This window comes from Anomalospiza imberbis, chromosome 18 (genome assembly GCF_031753505.1).
Source record: "Anomalospiza imberbis isolate Cuckoo-Finch-1a 21T00152 chromosome 18, ASM3175350v1, whole genome shotgun sequence".
Classification (NCBI taxonomy): domain Eukaryota; kingdom Metazoa; phylum Chordata; class Aves; order Passeriformes; family Viduidae; genus Anomalospiza; species Anomalospiza imberbis.
In genome coordinates this window covers 9344782-9366818 of record NC_089698.1, presented here as the reverse complement: position 1 = coordinate 9366818, position 22037 = coordinate 9344782, and the positions used below count along the sequence as shown (strand labels likewise).

At 45.0% G+C, this 22037-nt stretch overlaps 2 long non-coding RNA genes across 3 annotated transcripts in view; both read right to left on the bottom strand.

Annotated features, from left to right (window-relative positions):
- LOC137484785 (uncharacterized) overlaps positions 1-22037 on the bottom strand; it is a 62803-nt gene that overhangs the window by 27403 nt on the left and 13363 nt on the right. The window contains exon 1 of one of the 2 annotated variants that reach the window (XR_011005033.1): positions 12003-13027. The exons of the other annotated variant lie outside the window; for it this stretch is intronic. This is a non-coding gene — a long non-coding RNA (uncharacterized lncRNA). Of the gene's footprint in view, positions 1-12002; positions 13028-22037 lie in introns of those variants that run through there. 2 annotated transcript variants of the gene reach the window in all.
- On the bottom strand, positions 14474-15973 carry LOC137484786 (uncharacterized). Its single transcript, XR_011005034.1, has 2 exons — positions 15935-15973; positions 14474-15409 (listed from the first exon to the last, which is right to left on the bottom strand). It is a non-coding gene; the product is annotated as an uncharacterized lncRNA (long non-coding RNA).

Here is a 22037-nt window from a genome sequence, read left to right as displayed (position 1 = left end):
ATTCCTGAACTCCTTCTTTTACCAGTTCTAATTCAAGCATGGGAAATAAAAAATACTAGAAAGAAGGAAAAAATCAATGAAAACCTAAAAGCTTTCAAACTCTTTGGTTTTGGCTTAACTGAGGAAATGATAAAGGCATCCAAATGTGGGTTTTGTTGGCAAATTAAGGGTTTTATTTTTTACTCTGTTTTCCTAAAGAGGCTCCCGAATCCTGATGTGTGTGCAGCTTGCACTACATTCTGGTTTATGGCATCTTCAGAAAATGTTGAGCATTCCTCACCAAATATGTCAGAGAGAAAGAAGTCTCAAGATTGTTAAGTGTCTGCAAGTTTTATAAATACAAGTCAGCCAGTAAGGGAGCAAGATACAAATTTGTTTCCCCATCTTTAATCTAAACCATACATTAGATTTCTTTCTGCTGTTCACCAAGTTGCCATTCTCTGAAATGCTTCCCCCAGCTCAGGGAAAGGGACATACACTTTATGTGAAGAACTGAATCTGCTTTTTTTACTAACCAAGGTAAAAGAGTAACAACCTCTTTATTTTTCCAGACCACTTATGATTTTATAGACCTGTATTGTATCTCTCCTCAGCTACCTCACAGATCCCTGCTCTATTTAACTGCCCTCCATAAATATGATGGTTTTCCCTCTCTTGCTTCTGCATTTCTTTTCTTGGCTGTGTCCTGTGAAGAAGAAAGAAACATTCCCTATTTGTGAAAAGGGAATTTAAAAGTATGTGTTCACACACAGGTTACTCCCTGTGAACAAGCAGATCCTGAAAAAATACCCTGCTTGTTTTAGCCATTAAACTCTTGGCAGCAGGGCAGGCAAGAGGGACGGCAATGGAAGGAGAGAGGCACTCAGAGGATCAAAATCTGCAAGAAAAGGAGGTTTAAAACAAATGAACTGAAGAAAGAACTTGTTGTTGGTGAAGTTGATCCTTCATGCTGCTCTGCTATCTTGTAAAAGGAGTTTTATTTGCCTTTTTGTGGGAGTCCTGGGAGGAAACGATTAAAGCCCCAGGCTTTAGGCAGTTTGTGGGGACGTGGATGCAGGCACAGGGGTGGGTGCGTGTGTTTGGGCGTGCACAGCTGGGTTTTCTCCCTCCCTTTTACAAGGGCCGGTCAGGTCACAAGGTTAAAGCCAGGGGGGACTTATTTTGTGTCGTAAGAATTTTTACAAAGTGTAAAGGATCAAAGTAATTAGCTGAGGGTGAGAGCCCAGGACTGTCAGAGAAGCAATGCAGCCCCTGCCCAGGAGTCCTGATGGCAGCCGGCCGGCCTCAAGCTCCAGATCCTGGGAATAACCTTACCCAACAGGTCTGCATAGCACAGGGGGTGCTGCTCCATACGAAACTTGTAAGGAAGAAGAAAGGCAAAATTTTGGATGGAGCAACTGGAAAATGTTCCAGTAATGTGGCTGAATGAAACCCAGGAGCTTTTAGGTGTGAACATTTTAAAGCCAGCTGTCTGTGCTGCTGTGAGAGCTGCCAAACCTCGCTGGCACTCTTTGGAGAGCAGGTCATTGCTTCCTGCTCCCAGCTGGCCAGCAAAGATCATCCCAAAGTCAGTCAGGACTCTCAGTCCCTCCGTTTGGTCCTTCAAAGCAAACAGGCAAGAAGGGAAGAGACACACGGAGTGATAAAGCATCAGCATCAAAACAGTGGATCCTAGGGGTGGATCAAAACTACCGCCAAGAACTTCCTCCTGGAAATCTCTATTCCCTGTGCTGGCTCTCCTGCTGCCTGTCCTTGGCATGCTCCTGATGCAATTCAAGTCCATCCAGCAGCACTCTCACTAAAGCAAGCCAGGCCACAGCACATCTGTAGTGTCTAGGCAAGGAAAGCCCCTAATGCACCACTGTCCTGGGCTTCCAAAGTGGACAGTCTTAGAAGCATCCCAGTCACTCCCTTCTAGATGTTCACAGGAAGGAGCTTTGCCTGTAAGCCCACATTGCTCATCTCGGGAAAGAACCTTTGATGACATTGATCTCCTGTGTCCCTTGAAATAACTCAGGGTTTTATTCCTGGAATGACAGGGGTGCACGAGCCCAGCATCCACTGCACTGCATGAAATTCAATTGCTCCTGACATTGCACAATCCATCCAAGTGCTCCAGGATCCCTTTTTTTCCTGTTGTACAGACAAATATCCAATATTAGGAAACATATGCTTTTTTAGAAGTTTTTAGGAGAAGGATTGGGATGAGATCTCTAGCCAAAGAGACTGCCCTACTCATGCATGACTGCCACAGCTCCAGGGGTGGCTCACATGTGTAAAATGCCAAACCATACAGCACATGAACACGGAGTGCAGCCCTGGAGAGCCTCCAAGGCCCTGGAGTCCCCCATGGTTTGGACTGGCACTGGTAACTGAGAAGAATAAGTTATGTTTTAAACACAGACCAAGCTCTTCCAGATGGCCACAGAAGGACTTGCTGGGCACTGGCCAAGGCCACCAGATCCCTCACCTCTCCCAGACTCCTTCAGCAAGAAGCTAATTAGCTGCTACTTTAAGAAATCAAGGGGATGCGAAGGAATTACAGTGGCAGACTAGAAATCCCAGTTATCCCTGCATCACAGCTGGAAATGAACTGTGCATCCTCCTTCTCTGGAGCGCTGGGATGACAGAAGGAGGTGGCACATCTACACCCTACCTGCAGCTGCTGTGTTGGAAGGAGGATATTGACTTACACAAAAGCTTCTTTTTTAAATTACTGCATTAGTTTTATTAAATGTTTGTAATCTATGTTTCACCTTTCCTCCCCAAATTACACTCATCTTTGTGAAAGTATAAAAATTAGCTGCCTAACCACAGCTTTGGCTGCGAGCCGCCTCCAGTCCCGGCGAGGATGAGTTAGTGCTCGTGGTGTTATTGATCTCCAGGCACAGATTGCGTGGCTCATGAACCTCATGTCTCCTACCCCACCCTGAGAACTGCCTCTCCTTGGCATCCCCCTGATCTGAGCCTACTTGAGATGCAAAATGCAGAGCTGGCAGGTGTGGCTGCACCATGGCCCACAGCCATTTATCACACACTTCTCAATAAGCTAATAGCCCTAATGTGTGAAAATTGATTTCTGGGGTGAATGCAAAAGTCCCAGTGATTTACACTCTATTTCCAATTGATGAGGCTCAATTGATTTCAACGAGTACTAAAATATTTACCATAGTGGGAGGCAGAGGGAGGGGTGTGGGGAAGGCTGGGAACAGGGTCATCACTCATGGAAAGCATCCCAGCAGTGCTGGTGAGCAGCACCATTAGCCTCTGGAGAAGCCCAGCAGTACATGAAGCATTTGGTGGAGCAGGAAAACTACTTGGTCAGCCAGAAAGAAAGCAATGACAAAAGAGAAGGAAAAACTGATGTGTCATAAACACAGCATTGCAGCAGTGGGGTGAGTGGGGTGAGCTAAGACTCATAAAATTCCCCTGATTTCTTGGAGGAATAACTCTGGGAAAGCACCTTTGATGCTGTGTCCTGCCAAGAGCAGTTTGAACTCAGCTGCCTTTGCTCTCTGACTCTCAGGGGCTCCGTGGGCTGCAGGACAGCACAGCTACACCAAGGTTAACAAGAAAAGGTCCAGTGACCTTACCACAGCCACCATCTGCCCTGGCAGCACAACCTCTCTAGCCACAGCTGCCCATAACACACATTTGTGCTCCACAGTTTGATGGCTGGGACAGCCCAGGCTGAGTGGGACAATTCCAACACTGACCCCAAGTGCCAGTGTCCTCCCCGGTCACCCTGGCAAAGCAAACCAGGATTTCCAGGAGAAGGCAGACAAGGGCATGGGGGAGGAATGGAGGTTGAAGCACTCTCACAATCTACAGTATTTTCCTGAGCCCTCTCAGCATCTCCTTCCACCTGAGCTTGATGCAACAAACTCAGCGCTCAGGTCCACTGACCTTTCCTCAGCCATCCTCCCCTTCCCCTATTTATTAATCCTCCCTTCTCCTCCCCTTCCCTCACCTCCATAGGGTAAGGTTCTCATTTACCAGATCAAAGGTTAGCACGTGTCAGACCAAAAGCTTTGAACTACATCTCAGCAATGAATAATTTCCAAGTTCAGAGCTGCCCCCATCTCTCTCTTTGTCACCCAAAAGCAGTTCAGGGTAGAGGTTTGCAAGCATTTCACACAGAATGCCAAACCCCAGTCTTTTAGCAGTAGGGTCAAGAAACAACGTTCAGATGCAGGTCTAGGTGTGAAACTACCAACAGTCACAGGGTGGTAACTCCTCTGTGAGGTAAGAGAGCTTTCACTCATCACACACTTCCCCCAGACCTCACCATGGCAAAGTGGAGGTGCTGCCCCATCACAGTTCTCATAGTCCTGTCTGTGCCTGGAAACCCAATAGCATTTCAGTCCATTTCTCCAGGTCTGGGCCAGCACCTCAGGTTTATCTGGCATGTTCTATTTTCTTAGCAAGTGGTGGTGAATTTCCCATATAGGTCTCATTCTTCTGAACTCCTGAAGGTGCTGCCATAAGCAGAATTTTTCTGTTTCTTATCTCTCTACTCATACTGCTGTGCAATCATGATGACAAAATGCCCCAGGGACTATGAAACAGCAATAAATAAAGAAACGAAATTCAGCTAAAATAAAAAAAAAAAACCTCCTACTTTTCCTAAGTTCCCAATGGGACAATATCAGAAGATGAGGAGCACGACACACTCAAACTTCATGTACAGAGGGCCATGAGTTGGTCCCTCAGCCCTGAGCCCACCTGCCGGTGCAGTGCCAGGAGCTCAAGACAATTTTGTTCAACCCTCCAAATGAGAATCTGCTTTTGAAACATTTGTTAAACCATCAGAGGGGAAAGCCAGATGATGAGCCCGAGGACAACGTTCAGCTGATGAAAAGCATGGGGAGCCAATGGAGCTGGATCAGTTTAGAGCAGGCAACTCACTGCAACTTTAAACTCCTTTTCAAACACTCCGAGCAACCCTCAATCTGCCAGCTGCAAAGGAATTCACTGACCACTATTTACATGATTCATGTCTGTTACTCTGTTCTTCTTGGAAACTGCAAATGAAAAGCCCAGCTTTGCTCTTCAGCAGTTTTGGTTTCCTGCCTCAAAGCACTGCCCAACCTGACAGCTAAGGAATGCTCAGTGTGTCCAACTGCATACAGGTCTTTGTGCTAACACCAACACCCAGACCTTCATTCATCAACAGACCAAGTGCAAACAGATTCTCCTGTGGCTGTTTTCTTCCCATCTTGGCACACTAAGGCAGATCCTTCAGCAAAACGAAGTTATTTGCCCAAGCAAAAATGCTTCTTGCTGCTGGAAAAGGTGTCCTGCTGGCAGGTTTGCTCTGCTCATTTCACTCAAAATGGCAGAGAAGGAGAAAAGGAGAGATATTAATCACAGAATCACAGAATAATGAGGTTGAAAAAGACCTCTAAGATCATCAAGTCCAACCTATGCCCTAACACCTCAACTAAGCTATAGCACCAAGTGCCATGTGATGAGCTCAGTGCAACAGCTCATCCCACTCATCCTCTGATTTTCCAGTTCCCTGTTTTAGAGAATTCCTTACTCTTCTTCTTAGTTTACACAATTCAGATCAATCCTTCCAGAGAGACTAGGATATGTGAAAAAAGAAAAAACAAGTCCACAGAACAACCATATGCCAAGTGGGCAAACCCAAAGCAATTCTGCTTCCACAATTCCTTATCCTCTGCCACTGTCCTACTCCATCAGCCTCTGCTTTTTCTCACCTTGCCAAGAAGCTCCAAAGGTGTTGCACAGGGAAAACCTGGTGCAGGAAGCTCTCACAGCATAAAGCAGCACTAACTGTTATTCACCTTCACAAGAAGATGATGCAGGGTTTAATCAGCAAATGTCCCCATTTGAGCTCTCCAGGTGAAAAATGATATGCAAGTGCAAAGTGTTACTTAAAAATACTGGAAATACATTTTATAAATAATAAAAGAGGAGAAACTTCCATTTTAGCCTGTGTCTGTTCCTCTGGCCATCCCCATTCCCCTCTCTCCTGCTCACTCTGCAGAGCTGTATAGAAAATCAGAATCCAATCTCAGCAAATCCTATTGACTGTCTCCTGTCACTCACCTGATTAAAGGTTCCACTTACATCCAAATGCTTCAAGCTCACTCTGAGCCATTCATAAAACTCCTATTGAAGGATTAGCTTTCACAAACTTTGCCTTAATGATTATGCATTCTATTGATCAGCAGGGGAAACTATAAAAATTGACACCAGAATAAACTTTGAAGGACTGCTCTCGCTCAGCAGAACTCGGATCAATTGGAATCGACCAGGATGATAGGGAAGGGGGGAAAACAAGCTCTCTCCATTAGCTGGGTGTAATCCTGATTAGCTAAATGGTGAAGTTTTTTTCTATCTGTCTCTATTTGACTGCTGAAATCCAACAGCATCTCAGTGTGGTGCAGATTATCAAACTTTGAGGATAACAACAAATGCATTGGTGTGTGTTCATTCCACCTTTGCTCCACAGATAAGCCCTCCTTCAGCACTGCTTTGATGTTCAGATTTCCTTATCCCTGCTCCCCCATTTAAAATGATCCAACACACCACAGAGATTATTTTGTTCATGGAGGGAATAGGTATTAGTCACTGATAACAAAAGGAAACAGTGTTAATGTGACATTCCTAAGGTCAGTCAGGAATTCTTTGGGTTTCGCCCTCGGAATCCTTTTCCAAACCTTTTTCGGACAACACATGCTATATACATGCAGGTATCATGCTTTGGTGAGTCTGTCTGAAGTAGGAAACAACTCAAGAGAGATGAAACCAAAACTTTGATTACTTTTCTAAATATTCCACTGGGATTAATAACAGAAAAAAAAAAATCTTCTGCCCATAAAATCTGCCCCTCACTTCCTTAGACCATCATGGTTCCAGAACAATGATTCCCTGTGTTCACTCTGCTGAGCAGTGCTTTCCAGCTTCCAGCTGGGATGCACAGATATGGATACAAACACCTCTCAAAAAGCAACTGCAAGTTACCTGAGGATACCCAGTTCCAGTTCCTCATGTTCTCTGTATTTTACTGCCTAATCCCAGTCACTGAGGTGTCATTTCAACACAGCCCTCCTCAGTTCCTCCCACCTGAGCATTTGGCATTGCCAGACACCAGCAGGAGCTTCCTGAGAGGGTTTACTAGCAGAGCTGGTTCCAGAATTTTGCTAACATCTCCCATGAGTAGCTGTCCTATTCCAAGGAGTATGGACAACATCCAGCCCAGGAAAGCAGATGTTTTTAGTTTTAACTGACCTTACCTACAGCCCAGCCTTACAACCACTGAAGTCCAGCTCAAGTTCACATTGTGCTGAGATATTTTCCCAGACTCAGTTCCAGGTGGCCACTGAAATCCAGCTTTCCTTTTTACTGTGAGATTACTCACAGGATGAGCGATCCATTTTCTGTTTGACAACCATGTACCCTTTCTTCTATGGAATCCCTGAAAGCTGGGACCGTCTTAGAAGGGGTTACTGAAAAAGAGAACTGACAATAATGGCCAATTTGAAGAAGATTATTTCAATAAAATCAGATGGCCAAGACATACTTTTCCATTAAAACATTTCTAGGGTTATAGAAACTTGTAACTATGAACAGCATACATCTCAGATAATTTTAGCAGTCAGGAAATGAGGTCTAGCCTAGATAATCCTCCAGGCTCTCGGCTGAGCCAATGGCACAGGCACGTCCCAAGGTAATACATCCCATCTGTCCCAGAGAACTTTTGGGGATGAAATGGCTCACTCTGTAAGGCTAAACACCACCTCAGAGTGCCAGGTATGGCCACCTGCATGGACCCAGAGAGGAGCAAAAGTGTGGCCAAGGCAAGCAGCCAAAGTCCCTGTGATGAGGTCAGGCAATACTCCAAACTGATTCTTGGACATACTCAAGGACACAGGAACAGAAACCCAAGATGATGTACTCAGTAAAATTATGGTCTGCTCCAAAGATAAAGTCAGAAGTAAAGCTGGTCCTTAAAAGAAAACCCTGAGTGTATTAACTTTGTCAGAAGCCACACCCAGACATACTCAAATTAGCAGTTAATTGCTCTAAAGCCATGGTAATTAACAGCCACCACTTTTCTGGAAGTTACAAAGAAATGGATTCAAAGGGCCTGGCCTCCTTTGCAGAAGAATTTGGACTACACAGCACATCCCGCTGACTCACATTTTTTTAATCTATGAGAAGAGGGTTATTTCCATGATTAGAAGAGAATGGCCGAGCAAGAAAATATATCCTCTAATAAATGCAATTTCAATAAAGACATAAAAAGGAACTAAGAGCAAGAGCTACCATAAATAACAGTATTAACTGCATCGAGTTGTTAGTAAAGATCCAGTCAATGTTTTTTAATACACCCTCTGAATGTTATTTACTTAAAACTGCTGTCCAGCATCTGTTCTACTCCCAGAGTTTTCTAACAGTTTCTGATTTTTGAGTGGATGGCATTCTCATTTAGATTGGAGGCCTCAAAGAATATATGGGAAATCATTAAGTTTTGCAGCAGACCAAAGAAAGAAATCTATGTTTGAACTTCAAAAAGTATAATAAATGATACACCTACCAGAAGTGATCCATAATGGATGTGAGCTGGGTAAAAATGACCTAAGTGCTGATCTAGGGAAAACAGAAACAATACTTGAAGTGTTTATTCCACACAGCAAAGCAGAGAGAAAGAGATATATGGGGATAATAAACTGATTTGGCAAAATTCATTCCAAATCTACGCATGATCAATAAATGTTCATGGAAATTGTTGAAATATGAGGTTGCTGGCATTCAGCAAAAAGACATTAATAGACATCTAAGTGGCTAAAATCATTTATTAACAAGGTTGTTTCAGAATCTCATTACATGACTAAGGCTGCTGGGTTGGAAGCTCTGCTCCATACTGGCACAAAGTATCCATCAGACTTTACAGGAATTTCCAGAAGTGCCTTTTGTCTGAGCTTTACACACCCTGAGGCTGGCACAAAGGTGCTGACAGAGCACAGAGTCCCTTGGTTTGTCACGAAGAAGAGGCAGGAAGGGCTCCAAGGGATGAGTTTCACACAAAGCCAACAGGACAACAGAGATGCAAAAGTCCTAAAACCAGTTGTTCTGCTTCCTGCTCGTTTAGGAACCTTGAGACTTCTCTAAACAAAAAATTTTCTGTTTCCAGCTGTTCCTTTGCTATCCTCTGCTCACCTCAAACCACTGGAAAAGGACCCATTCAATAAAGAGCTGGGAATGCTGAACCAAGTGGCAGCCTGACCCCAACACTCCTGGATCATTTGGGCCAAGAATGGAAGTTATTGGGGAATGATTACAATGAGAGACTTCACGTGAGCTTTTGGGACATCAGTGGATAACAGGGTGAATATTTATCTTTCTAAAGAGCAACAAAAAAAAAAAAAAATACATTCCCTTTGCAGTTGCCAGTGATAATGGATGCTGTGTGAGCTAAAAACCCAGCAGTTAAAAGCTACATTTATTATCACTCTATCTCACACCAGCAAATTTATGATCCCTTCCAGACCTAAAACATCAAAGCAGAGCAGGAGTCAGAGCCTTTTCAGACTGTTGGGGTTTTTTTTTTTTTCCCTTCTTCTTCTTTTCACATAGATTGCTTTATTTATTTTTTAGAAGGAGGTGGGCATTAAAACCAAAATCTGACCTTTGATCCCCTGAGGCAACTCATTACTTACAAGGGCAAATAGGGAGCTGAAAGTTTTTCCTGCATGAAACCGTAAATAATTCTTCCATACGCCCACAAATCACTCTAGGTTGGTAAAGTAAATAGTAATTGGTGGGTTTCTCCCTAGAGGCAGGTCTGAATGGGGGTTATAGATTAGAGTTAGGGATTTTTTGTTTAAAAAAAACTTTAGAAACCATGTTTCCCTCAGCTCAGTGCTCCAGATGCTCAGGTAATACATGAAGTTTTGGAGGGGTGGGTATGGGCAGGGGTGTGGGGAGGGGAAGGGTTTGCTGGTTTTCTTCTGTTCAGTAATTTCTCATGCTGGAGTTTAAGAGATTCACAACTTTAGGGCAAAGGGGAGTATTAAAAAAAATTAAATGCCAGGTATGTACAACAGCTTTTTCTGTGTATTGTCAACAAGAAAAAGAACCATTAAAGAAAGAACCTTCTTCCCAGCTCCTCCTGCAGCTCCACTGATTACTGGGAAGGAGAAGCAGACTTGTCTCCCTGCTTTTTTAATGTGTTACTACATCACACATTATCAGCTTTCTCCGTTAGATAAATTTTACCCAAAACTCTTGAACTCTCCCTCACTTCAAACGTCTTTTCAGCCATCCCTGTTTCAATATTACCAAAATGGTTTTATTCAGTAAGAGTCATACAGGAATATCTACATAAAAGGAAACTTTCCATGCTTGGTACTGCAAAGCAGTTGTTACAGCAGCCCAGGGAATGGAGTGAGATGCAATTTGTTATTATCAACACCAGTGAAAATGTTCCCATTCGGGAGCCACCAGAGCTGGCTGTCATCAAACCAGGACTGCCCAGGAGTGTCACAGTACAGGGATTTTCCCTGCTGGGAAGTTCCGTAAGAGCTTGCTGAGAGCATGCCAAAGAAAAGCCATCAAACGTAGATTAGTCCTGTGTAAAACACAATAATCCCAGAATAAGGGATGTGGGACTGTTACATTTTGATGAGAGAGGTCAGAGCCTTGAGGACAGAGAGAAAACCAGTAGGAAACTGGGAATTTATAAACACAACTGATATGTTTCTACCTGCATGAACTGACTGCAGCCACAGTTATTTGCAAGGAGAAAACTGGTCCCAAGCCTGGTTCTATTTCCAACAAAAACAACAGGTCATAAATCTGTATTTAATAATTGAAACAAACGGCCTGACTCCCAGCCTGGCTGAGCACAACACAGGGAAGAAACTTAAAAATACTGATTCAGACACGGGACTTTTCTACCTGGCCTCTGACTTCTTTGAGACCTTCAAAGTCCAGCACTAAAGCCACAGGAGTTTCATCTCAGACAAGATAATGTTGGAAAATTCTAATATTTGCCTTTGAGGCTCCTCGGTGCTGGGATCCAAGGGAGCACCAAGGGAACACTGAGGGCCCAGCAGACAGAGCAGCAGGGGCAGGAGCTGCACTGGCCCCCTTCACAGCAGCCTCCCTTTTACACCACCTACATCAGACCCATCTGGGAAAGGAAATGGCAGGAACTCACCCTACTGAAGCTCGGGGCAGTGGGAACATTTGTTGTTGCACCCCTCTGAGCTCCAGCTTCCCACAAAGGATCCATGTCCCTGTGGCGGGGATGGCAAAGCCAGGCAGGAGTCACAGAGTCACTAAGGGTGGAAAAGCCCTCTAAGAACATCAACAGCTCCCCAGTGCTGGCAAGGCCACCACTGACCCCACATCTACATGGCTGTTAAATGTCTCCAGGGATGGGATTCCACCACCTCCCCGGGCAGCCCCAGCCAATGTTTAACCCTTTCCATGCTGAAAATCCTCCTAGTGTCCAACCTGAGCCTCCCCTGGCACACCTGAGGCCGTTCCCTCTCCTCCTGTCCCTGTTCCCTGGGAGCAGACCCCGACCCCCTCGACTGTCCCCTCCTGTCAGGAGTTGTGCAGAGCCACGAGGTCCCCCCTGAGCCTCCTTTTCTCCAGGCTGGGCCCCTTTCCAGCTCCCTCAGCTGCTTCTGGGGCTCCAGACCTTTCCCTGGACCTGGGTGGCTGCAGTTCACACACAGAATTAGTCAGGTAAAACAAGCCAAGAATTGGTTTTAATAAACTGGGTTGAAAAACACCATCCATTCCAAGTATGCTTCACAAGGAGCTCAGTCACCTCTCCTGAAATAATGGCTATGCAGGCCTTTATTTTTTAACTATTTAACAATAAAGTGATTTATTTTCAATCTCCCAGTTGAATCAGGAAATTGTTGCTATTCCCAGACAGGGAACAGAGACAAAGGAAGATTAAACACCCAAATATCACACTAGAAGCCTTTGGCAGAGTAGGAAACTGAACTCACCCCTCCTTTCTGAAACGTAGCTCAGCTTCTTAACCATCAGCCCATCATTCCAGCCTCACGTGACGGGAGACAAACCCTTCTGCAGGGCTCCAAAGCACAAAGGCAGCAGCCAGTAAAAGATCCCTGCTGGCCCAGGCTCAGATCCTGTCTGGACTGAGGGAACAGGTTTCTGGTTTCAAAAGGAGCAGAGCTGAAGTTGCTTTTCTTCAGTTGCAACCTTTTTAACAAAACAGAGATTTTTCTCCAGCAAGTAAAGCCATAAATCAGGACATCTCCTGAGGTTCTTTTTTTCTTTTTTTCCTTTTTTTTCCTAGTTAGTGTGCCCTGCCTCCCCTTTCCATCCCTCCAGACTTACTTCATAAACATTAGCTTTCAAGCATCTCTTCCCCCAGAGGACATATCATAAACATCATGTTAAATATTTAGAACAGGAAACCACCTCACTTTTCTAGCTACATAAAAGCTATCTTGGGAGGGTGCATTTTCTGTTCTTATGGCTTTTATTTATTTATTTCCTGGTGAAGATCAGTCCAATAATCACTAAATTTACCAGGGATGTTTGACAACAGTGTTAAGAAGTTCCCCTGTACTTGGGCAAAGCAAAATACTACTGGATAATTCAGGAATATGCATTTCCAAGGCAACCTGAACCTTGAGGGACTTTCCCAGGACTTGGAGAGTCACTGGTGCAACCACAGAGCTGGGAAGAGGGACTCAGCTATAACAAACCTTGCAGCACTCCCATCACCCACTTTAATTTCCAGCTTGTTTTCCTTAACTCCTCCAAGTGTCCCCAGAAACCATTAAGTTAACACACAGCAAAGATATTTAATAACAGCCAAGCATTAAACACCACCAAGCACCATAAACACTGGCAGCTCTAGGCTTGGTTCAAAGCCAGGGGAGTCAAAGGTACATGGCACAAAAGCCTTTTTGACAACTCTCCTGTGAAATGCCTCGTGCCCTCGCCCTGGCTGGATTTATTTATTCAGATCCAAGGAAAAGGGCCCAGCCCAGTTCCAGGCTGTCCCATCTGCACTGTCCCTGCCATTCCTCACACACACGTGGCAGCACCTCGGGACTTTGGGCAACTCCAACACTCAGAAATACAACAATCCTCAGGACAAGGAGGAATGGCTTCAAATGAAAAAAATGGGAAATTTAGGTTAGATACATGGAAAAAATCATTTCTTGTGAGGGTGGGGAGGCCCTGGCACAGGTTCCCAGAAAAGCTGTGGCTGTCCCATTCCTGGAAGTGTCCAAGTTTGACTGTGGCCTGCCTTCCACACCAGCAAGGAATTTGCACAGCCTCCCTTTGAAAACTCCCACTAGTACAGTGACCCCTCCAGCCCAGAAATCCATGCCCAGAAAAATCTCCCCTTTCCACATCAAGTCACCATTCTCAGCTGTTCTTGCAGCCTCTTACTCTGTCCACACTGCTCATCTAAACTAAATCTCCTGAACTGAAAACTCTTCCCCAGAAGTTGGGCTCTGTAGACCTTTAACATTAATTTACTTTCTCCTAAGCTTCCAGTTTTTGGTAGCTGGCTGCCCAAAATGGGATACAATTGTCCAAGCAGAATCTAAAGCACCAAAGCCATGGAAGAAAGAAAATAATCAGCACTGCAGCCCCAAAATACTTTTTTCTTTCAAAGCACATTGTAAGGTCACGGTAATTCATTCTCCACCCTCACTCCCTTCATTCTGCCTGGCTGAAACTCAGTTCAGCTTCAGGGGAAGGCAGTGCAACGGTCTGGCAAACCATAATGTCCTGCTTCAGTCCTATTTTGAAGATTTAAAAGGTGCAAAGGGCTTGATGTTGCCTTTTCAAACATGGACAAATATCACCCATTGTACACAGGTGAATCAAATTTTCAGTGATGCAAACTGGAAATGCTTGCCAAGTATGCATGCAAGAGAAAGAAAAACAAAGATCATAAAGATTTATAGATTGCTTTAAAATGCATTCAACCTAAACCATGAGCTGCTCTGAAAAGCACTACCAACCTGGCTGAGAAGCTGTACTTACATGAAGGACTCACTCTGCTGGAACGAGTGCTTTTGTGAAGATCGACAGAATTAACGAGCTAAAAACTTCAGGGTATTAGTTCAGTACCTCACAACAACAATAAAATTAAAAGTTTTATGCCTTTGATTTATATGTTTAAAATTAAGAGGGATATTTCAGGCTCTAAGGGCATGTGGGAACACAGTGCTCCAGCTCTTTATGCTCATGCCTGACACTTCTCACAGAATTAAACTGCCTGGTTTCTGTGAGCTTCCACCTCTGTCACTTCAAAACCAGAAATCCAGCAGAGCAAAACTTCTGTTGTGCAAGGCTCTAGATCTACTTTAACTAAACTGCAAGCTGGAACAGAACTAAAATCCCTCTTCCCAGGAACAAATCCCCTTGCCACAGCCCTACTGCTTCCAGCTTTTAGTTAGGCTAAAAACAAGGAGAAAATGCAGTCTCTGCAGCATTACAGGCACATCCACTTGCACTGAAGTGGGATCATGAATAGAAGTGTGTGAAAATACAACAAGCAGACATCAAAAAACAACAACAGATCATATTTTGTGATCAGTTTGTCTCGCGCAGGAGGGCTGAGGCTGGTTCTAATTTGAATCGAACCACTTGGCCAGGCCCTACCTTGTATATTATCTTTGGAATGTGAGTCATTTTGTTGGCTTAGTTATTTCTTCTTCTGTAACATGGCACTCCTGACTGCAGCGGTATGTGGGAGCTATTTTTATTGGGTAGTAGTGAAAGGAAGTGATGGATAGAGCTGGTTGGGAGCATGTCACCATTTTTTCATTAGAATTTCCTAGCTGCTCCAGTGTGAAGTTACTCACTCTGAAGTAGCTGGTTCCAGATAATTTTTTAATTTGAAAATAATATCATAAAAAAATTTTCAAAATAGCCCATTTTGGTGTTTTGAAATAGAAATGTTCAATTGCTTCTACCAAAATAATTTAATTTTGACATTAAAAGAAGAAAATGAAGCTTAAATGTTATTGGAGCCAGGCCTGATGAAGGAGCCCTCCCAAGCATGCAAAGCCAACTCTGTTCCTTGCCCAAGTATGCACTTGATTTTTTTTCTTCCTTTAAATTCTAACCTCTCTAAAGTTTTCAAGAATTTGGCTTTTCATCTCAATTCAGAACAGTAGCTCCTTTTCCACATCCTCTTCAAGAATTTCAGGAACATCAAAACCTTCCACTTCTTGGTATTTTGTGGGTTTTTGTTTTGTTTTGTTATTTTGTTGGGGTTTGTTTTTTTTTTTTTTTTTTTTTTTTTTTTTTTTTTTTGGCAGAACAGGCAGCACACTGTATGAGCAAGGGCTTGGAAAGGCAGAATCCTTGGAACACCTCCTGATCAAGGTCCTCCTGGTCCTGCAGCCTCCAGTCCCTACGTGATGTGGTCAAATGGAGATGGTAAACCACATGCTGGAAACCTCCCAGTCCCAGGTGCCCACAAAAGCCAAAAATTAAAAGTGTGTATCCTCAATGGATGACCAGCCACTCCTGAGGCCCTGCCTTTCCCTCTGGGGTTTTCCTAACAGCTTTCACAGGCACGGCCAGCTACAACTTAAGCAAAGCTGGCCAGTGATCTAGGAAACTCTTCAATTATAGATGAGCACCAATAAACAGCCAGTGATTTGCTGGAAATTATGAAGTATAAATAATTGAGAAGCAGGGAGTTGGCCCAGAGGTCCCTTCTCTCTTGCTGATTCGTCTTTAATGCATTTCCTTGATGCAGCTCCCTGCTGTGCTCCCAAGGCTGTGGGAGCAGCAGGATAATGGCCCTGGCAGAATATGCTGACCTGCTCGTGCAGAGTTAGAGATATGTGAACATCCACGAACCTCAAAGGTGCAACTGAGGAAAGGGGGTTTTTACCCACCCCACTTCCAGTATGGAAATCAGGGATTTTACCTGAGGACGTAGGGATTCTCCAGACACAGTGGACAATGGTCTGGCAGCAGCTTGTGTGGAAGAACTTCACTCTATATTTCCTGCTGCTTCTTCCTGGTGCCACTAAAGAAGAGATTCCACCAGTGCAGTGCAGGAGCTGCCTGAGGATGCTCCGATGTGTGCTCAGAGACAAGAGAGTTAACCTGAGATCCTGATCTTCCAGCCTGGAGAGCTCTGGTCTGCAGTGGGTTTCCAAACAGCTGAGTCTCAAATGAGTCTCAGCTCTTGGGGTGGGCATGAAACCAACCCCAAACATCAGACCTGAAGCTCAGCAAGACCCAAAGACGACAGCACTGCAGTGAAATTCCTCCTTAGGTGAACACAGCTTCACTGAGAGCTTTGCCCTTAAGGCAAAGGGAAAAATCCTTTGGGAAAATGGCCCATGAGAGAGGATGTAATAGAGGGGATAATGTCCTTCTGTGCTGTGGGCCAGAGATAATGAAAAAAGCCAAGGGGATGTACAGCAAGGCCCACAAAGGATACCGCCCCATGCTAATCATTGCTGACTCTAAGGGCATTTCACTGTTAAAATCCATCAGTTAACAGCTGTCTCACATCTTAATGCTGATACACTTTTAGTCTGTTTAATAAAACTGTGGATGCTGCCACAAACCATATAAAATCTTTCACACTACAAAAATTGAAGTCTCACTGAAGACTGGTAGCAGTGGTTCCCGCTCAGTAACCAAGCACTAGGCCATAAGCACGTTTATCTTCATGAGCTTTAAATGTGCCACTGTTACTTTAATGAAAATCTTTTGGCTTTTGCACTGAAAATGAAATGCCTGATCTATCTGAGGTGTAAAAGATGGGAACCAGGAAAGAAAGATGCTGGAAGACAGAAAAGAAGGTGCTTCATCAGAGACTTTCAAAGCTGCTAAGGACACTGTCAATTAAAGCATGGATGAATCAGGTCTAACTCAGATGTCTGAGCCAAGGTTCAGAGCTAATTATCCTCTATTTTCCTCACAGCTTTGGTAAATGAGCAATTTACCTTCTTGTAAAATAAATTACTTAAGACTAGCACATGAAGTGCCCTCTGGACATGTCAGGTTGTCCCCACTGACTCAAAAGAAATACCATAAAAAATGCCCAGTCTGACTTTGAATTTTATCAAGTAAAGGAGAACAGCAAACAGCTTATCTAAATACTCTTAAGACACTCTCCCAGTTTTAACATGACAGGACAGGTGAATGCTGTACTGATCCTTGGCTGTCCATAAAACTCACATCCACAGGGGAAAGAGAGAAAGAGAGGAAAATAGGAAGAGAGAGAAAGAGGAGAGAGAAAGAGAGAGAGAGAGAGAGAGAGGAGAGAAAGAGAGAGAGAAAGAGAGAGAGAAAGAGAGAGAGAAAGAGAGAGAGAAAGAGAGGAGAGAAAGAGAGGAGAGAAAGAGAGAGAGAAAGAGAGAGAGAAAGAGAGAGAGAAAGAGAGAGAGAAAGAGAGAGAGAAAGAGAGAGAGGAAAAAAACCTCATATATAAAAAAAGAGAACCAAAAGGCAAGTGGGAGAGAGTCTGGGGATGGTGACTGCTTGTGACACTGAGGTCCACCTGACAGCAACCCTTTTTTACCAAGGAAAGCTCATCAAAAAAAGGGAATTTCAAGACACACACAAAAGAGGTTGGCACATAAGGAAACAGGACTTCAGAGAAGGTATTTCCATTCATTTGTGGCATAACATTTTTTATAAGAAAAGGATGCCAGTAATTTTAAAACACTCATCACCTCCTCACCCCATCTGCACTGCGCACACCACACCTTACTGAGCCAAGCCAGCGAGCTGAATTTAGCTCTTTACCAGCATTTCTGAATCCATCCTGCCCCCACAAAGGCAGAAGTGGTCCCCTGGCTCCCTCCTGCTCCACGGCACAGAGGAGCCTGGCAAGCACAGAACGCTCCCGGTGTGAGGAGGTGGCTGCGGAGCAGGCGGGAGCTGGCAGTGTCTCCAAGGCCAGCATCAGGGCAGGGATGGGCTGATGAAGTCTGAGTAGATGCCACAGCTCGTAGCTTTTAAGATCTCAGTAAACAGTGTAAAGGGACATGGAACCAGGGCTCAGTATGCAGATTTTACTCCATTATGTTTTTGAGCTGTTTTTTCTCTTTTCACTCCCAGCTATGGAAGACGCCAAAGCTGTTAAATATCAAGCGTGTATAATGGGAATCCCATAAGCTGGGGGAATGGCCAGGATTCAAGGATATGTCCAGAGTAGAAAAAAAGCATATCAGTAAGAAAGAAAAATAAGAAAGAGAGAAATAAGCATAGAGACGTGGGTGGAGAGAAAGGGAAGAGGGGGGAGAGATCAGGCCCATGACTTCTCATCGGCCATTCTGGTTTTTTAGGTCACAGCTTAACGGCACTGCAACGACTTTTATTATTGTTGCTACTATTATCATTGTTGTTATTAATTATAGCCCTTACCCCTGGTCCCAAGAATCTTTAAATAACACAGGTCACTTAATGGCAGAGGTTGCATGTGAGCACACACACTTCAGGGCACAACATGCTCCCAACCTCAGCACCTCACTCTCCTCAGCCCCTCCTACAACCCTTCCACCACAGGAATCTCACCCTAAACACTGGAAGTGCTCAAGGCCAAGTAGGACAGGGCTTGGAGCAACCTGGTCCAGTGGAAGGTGTCCCTGCCCATGGCAGGGGGGGATGGAATTAGATGAGCATCAGAATCCCTTCCAACCCAAGCCTTTCTGATTCTCCGATAACAAAATGCTTCCAGAAGCTGCACCTCACACTCACACACATTTTATAATCCTGCAACACAACTGGCACCACTGTGGATGGATAAAACAACGAGACAAAACTAAAAGAAAAGGCTCTTCCCTTCTTATTCCAGCTTTGTGGTGGCAAAAACTATGCAACAGGATGAGGGCAGGGGAAAGAAAAGCCAATTTTATTTCCTCAGCCACTTATCTAGGCAGTATCAGCAAATGCAGCTTTGCTCAAGATTATCAATAGTCAGAAGAGGTCCCTCCCTCTACAACATTTAGATCCTGCAGATTTGCTCCCCTTACACAGGTAAATCTGAGGTGAGGCTGTTGCTGAGCCCCAGGTGAGACTGAGCTCAACGCAGCTCTTATTAAACAAGCCACTGTTTCCCTCCTATCAGTCAGTGTGAAATCCCACTGGCTGAGGCCTGAGGGGCAGCACCAAGTCATGGTTCTGGAAGTGGTTTAAATCTGGCACAACAATAGAAAGATGAGAAGAAACCACTAAAAAAGCTGCATCGGCCCCTTACAGCCTCAAATTCATAATAAAGTTTTAGGAGATAAAAAACCACCTTAATGGGAACACAAGGTGCAGATAAATAAACTGAAAAAGGACAGACAACTGTATTTAGCAAGTCAACAAGAATCATTCCCTCTTCAAAAATAATTTCTTTCCTTACCTTCTAGAAACTACTCCCCCCTGTGTCAGGCAAAAGTCTGAAAGAAGAAACAGGGTATTCCCCCCCCTTTCTTTTTCATAAAATAATCCATTTTTCTTCTTCAGACAAGCTGTAATTCATGTTGAACCTGTCCATCCCTCCCACTGGGAGCTCCAGATGGATTTACCAGCTAATCCAGTTAGTAGCTCCTGCCAGCCATGGCATTCCAACATCCCCTGATACAAAGCTGGGGAAAATTGCCAATGTCCGTGTGTCTTTGTGCATCTGTGTGTGTTCAGGTCAGGAAGGGAGAGAGTGACCAAGAAATTACATTAACACAAAAGCCCCTTCCTACTCTCCCAGCTGAGCTAAACTTCCAAGCTGAGTGGAGAAGCTCTGTCAGAAGCAGCTAAATAAAGGAAAATGATACTAACAGCAAAGTAGCATCAACCCAGCACCTCTTCTCTGTGCCCCTAAAATTTCTGGTACTGATGTGATGACAAATGTCTGCTATCATCAGTATTCTCACAAGACAGGAAATATGAGCAGCCACTGCAGAGGTTCATAGACTTTGACCACCAAGTCTGGTTCTGGTGCTATTCAGTGACAGCCCTATTCCTTCACTCCCCTCCCCACTAGCAGTTCCCTTTCCTTCCCTTCAGCTCAGGCAGTTGGTTGTGTTAAAAAAAAAAAAAAAAAAAAAAAAAAAAAAAAAAAAAAAAAAGGCAAAGATCAGAACTGCTGGAACTGCTGTTGCCACAACAGTTCAAAGGGAATAAAGTTACAACCAAGGGAAAACCAGCAGGCTGATGCTGCCTGTGCAATGTTGTACCAATGCTTTGGCCCACAAGTGCAACGGAATGTAAAACTGCCGCTTTAATAGTGACAGTGCAACGCTGGGGCCATACCTCCAAAAAAAGCATCACTTCTCTAGGAAGACTATTTGGATAGCTCTGCCTCCAGATTCTTCCACCTTGACAACAGGACAAGACTGATGGAGAGGCTGAGGGAGCAAAGGAGGTTTTGGAAGATCACCTAAAGGAGCCCAGGTACAGACATGGAGAGGCTCCATGTGCACATCAGTGAGAAAAGCACGGGGAAGTGTCTCCTCGGTGAGTGTAGAGATGTGCTGGACTGCTTGTGTGCTGTTGCAAGCACTCAGGATTGCTTCCAAAATGGCTCCAGATCACTGGATGAAGCCATGAGCTGCTCAGCCCCTGCCACTCCAGGTCACTCCTCCTCCTCGGAGAGCCGCTGCAGCCGGATCGGGAAGGTACCACAGCGAGAAGCACTAAGTGGGAAATGAGCAAGTGTCACGGAACAAAATCAATAGCCTGGAGCCAAAGCTGTTTCTCTGCCTTTCCTGTGTCTGATTTGTGTGTGCGTGTGACTCCAGGGCTTCTTTACCTCCTCCACCCCTTCTTCCCCCGCCGCTGCGAACGCTGCGGAGCGCGATAATGAGCGCTGGTGTCCGAGCCACCAGACAGGCCCATCACTGCAATCAGCGCAAGCCGAGAGATCGGGGCCCGCGGGCTCATCAGGCTGTCCCGGCGCTGGCCAGCCCCCTGCACATGAAGATGCCAATCTCGCCTCTCCTCAGCCCTCCTCCTCCTCTTTGGCAGCCCGGTGTCCTCACCCTCCTCCCCCTGCCACCCTCCCTCTTCCCTCCACCCCTGCTCAGCACCAGAGGAACGCCAGCCTGGGCCACATCCCAGCCCTTCTCCCTTAACGATTCTGATAGGAAATGCCCAGCAGGCTGAAGCTTTCCTAGAAAAGCAAGGGCAGGTCGGAAGGCATATGGTTGCTGTCCTCTAAGCTCCGGGTGACAAGGTCTGTGATGCTGCATCCTTCCCAGGCGGAAAGGGGAAAAAGAGAGAGAGAGAAAGAGAGAAAAATCGCCTGCTTGGGCTTTGGGAAATCACAAGCTACTCCCTGCAGGGAGTGAACCTCTCCGACCCTGTGCTACATTGCTGGGCACGGCTCACACCATGCAGGAGTGGCAGAGGTTGGCCTTGTCTTAAAATGAGAACTGAAAAATGAAGAGTTGGAAATACCTCGGTGGTTTTTAACACACTCCAGGTCCATAACAAATCTCTAGCTGATTCTCCTCCCTGACCTAGAATCGCAGGGTTTTAGGCACATTTGCTATTAAAGCTGAAGAGCAAAGAGGGGACAGAAAAATAAGTCAGTATTTTTCCAACTTCTACTGCTGCCATTGGCAAATGTTTTGCTCAGTTCTACTCCCAAGGTTACTTAAAGCCTGCTGGAACCAGGAGTTCCCCCTAGTTCACTCAGTGAGCTGTGCTGGATGTCCAGGCTGCTCTTCCTGGCAAGCGCAGTGTGGTCCCTGGAGAACGTGACTACCCCACCCAGGAGGGTGAAGACTCCTCTTGGAGACTCACTCTGGACAGCCACATCCAGTGGCTGGAAAGCAGCAGGATAATATTTCCTCCAATTGCTTTATAAGAGTCCATTCCATACCCTCAGCCCTGGGCATCTCTGCTATCGGTATGAAGGGAAATCTGCAATTCCAGGTTGTGTTTTGCCCTGAGGTACAGGATCAGTTTAGACTGCTACAGTGCAGGCCTTTTAAGGGTTGTCTTTCAACAGCAGCGTGTTCCCATAAAACACAGAATGGAACAAATATTTTCCTCCTTAAATGAGCATAAAGGCTCTTCTTTCA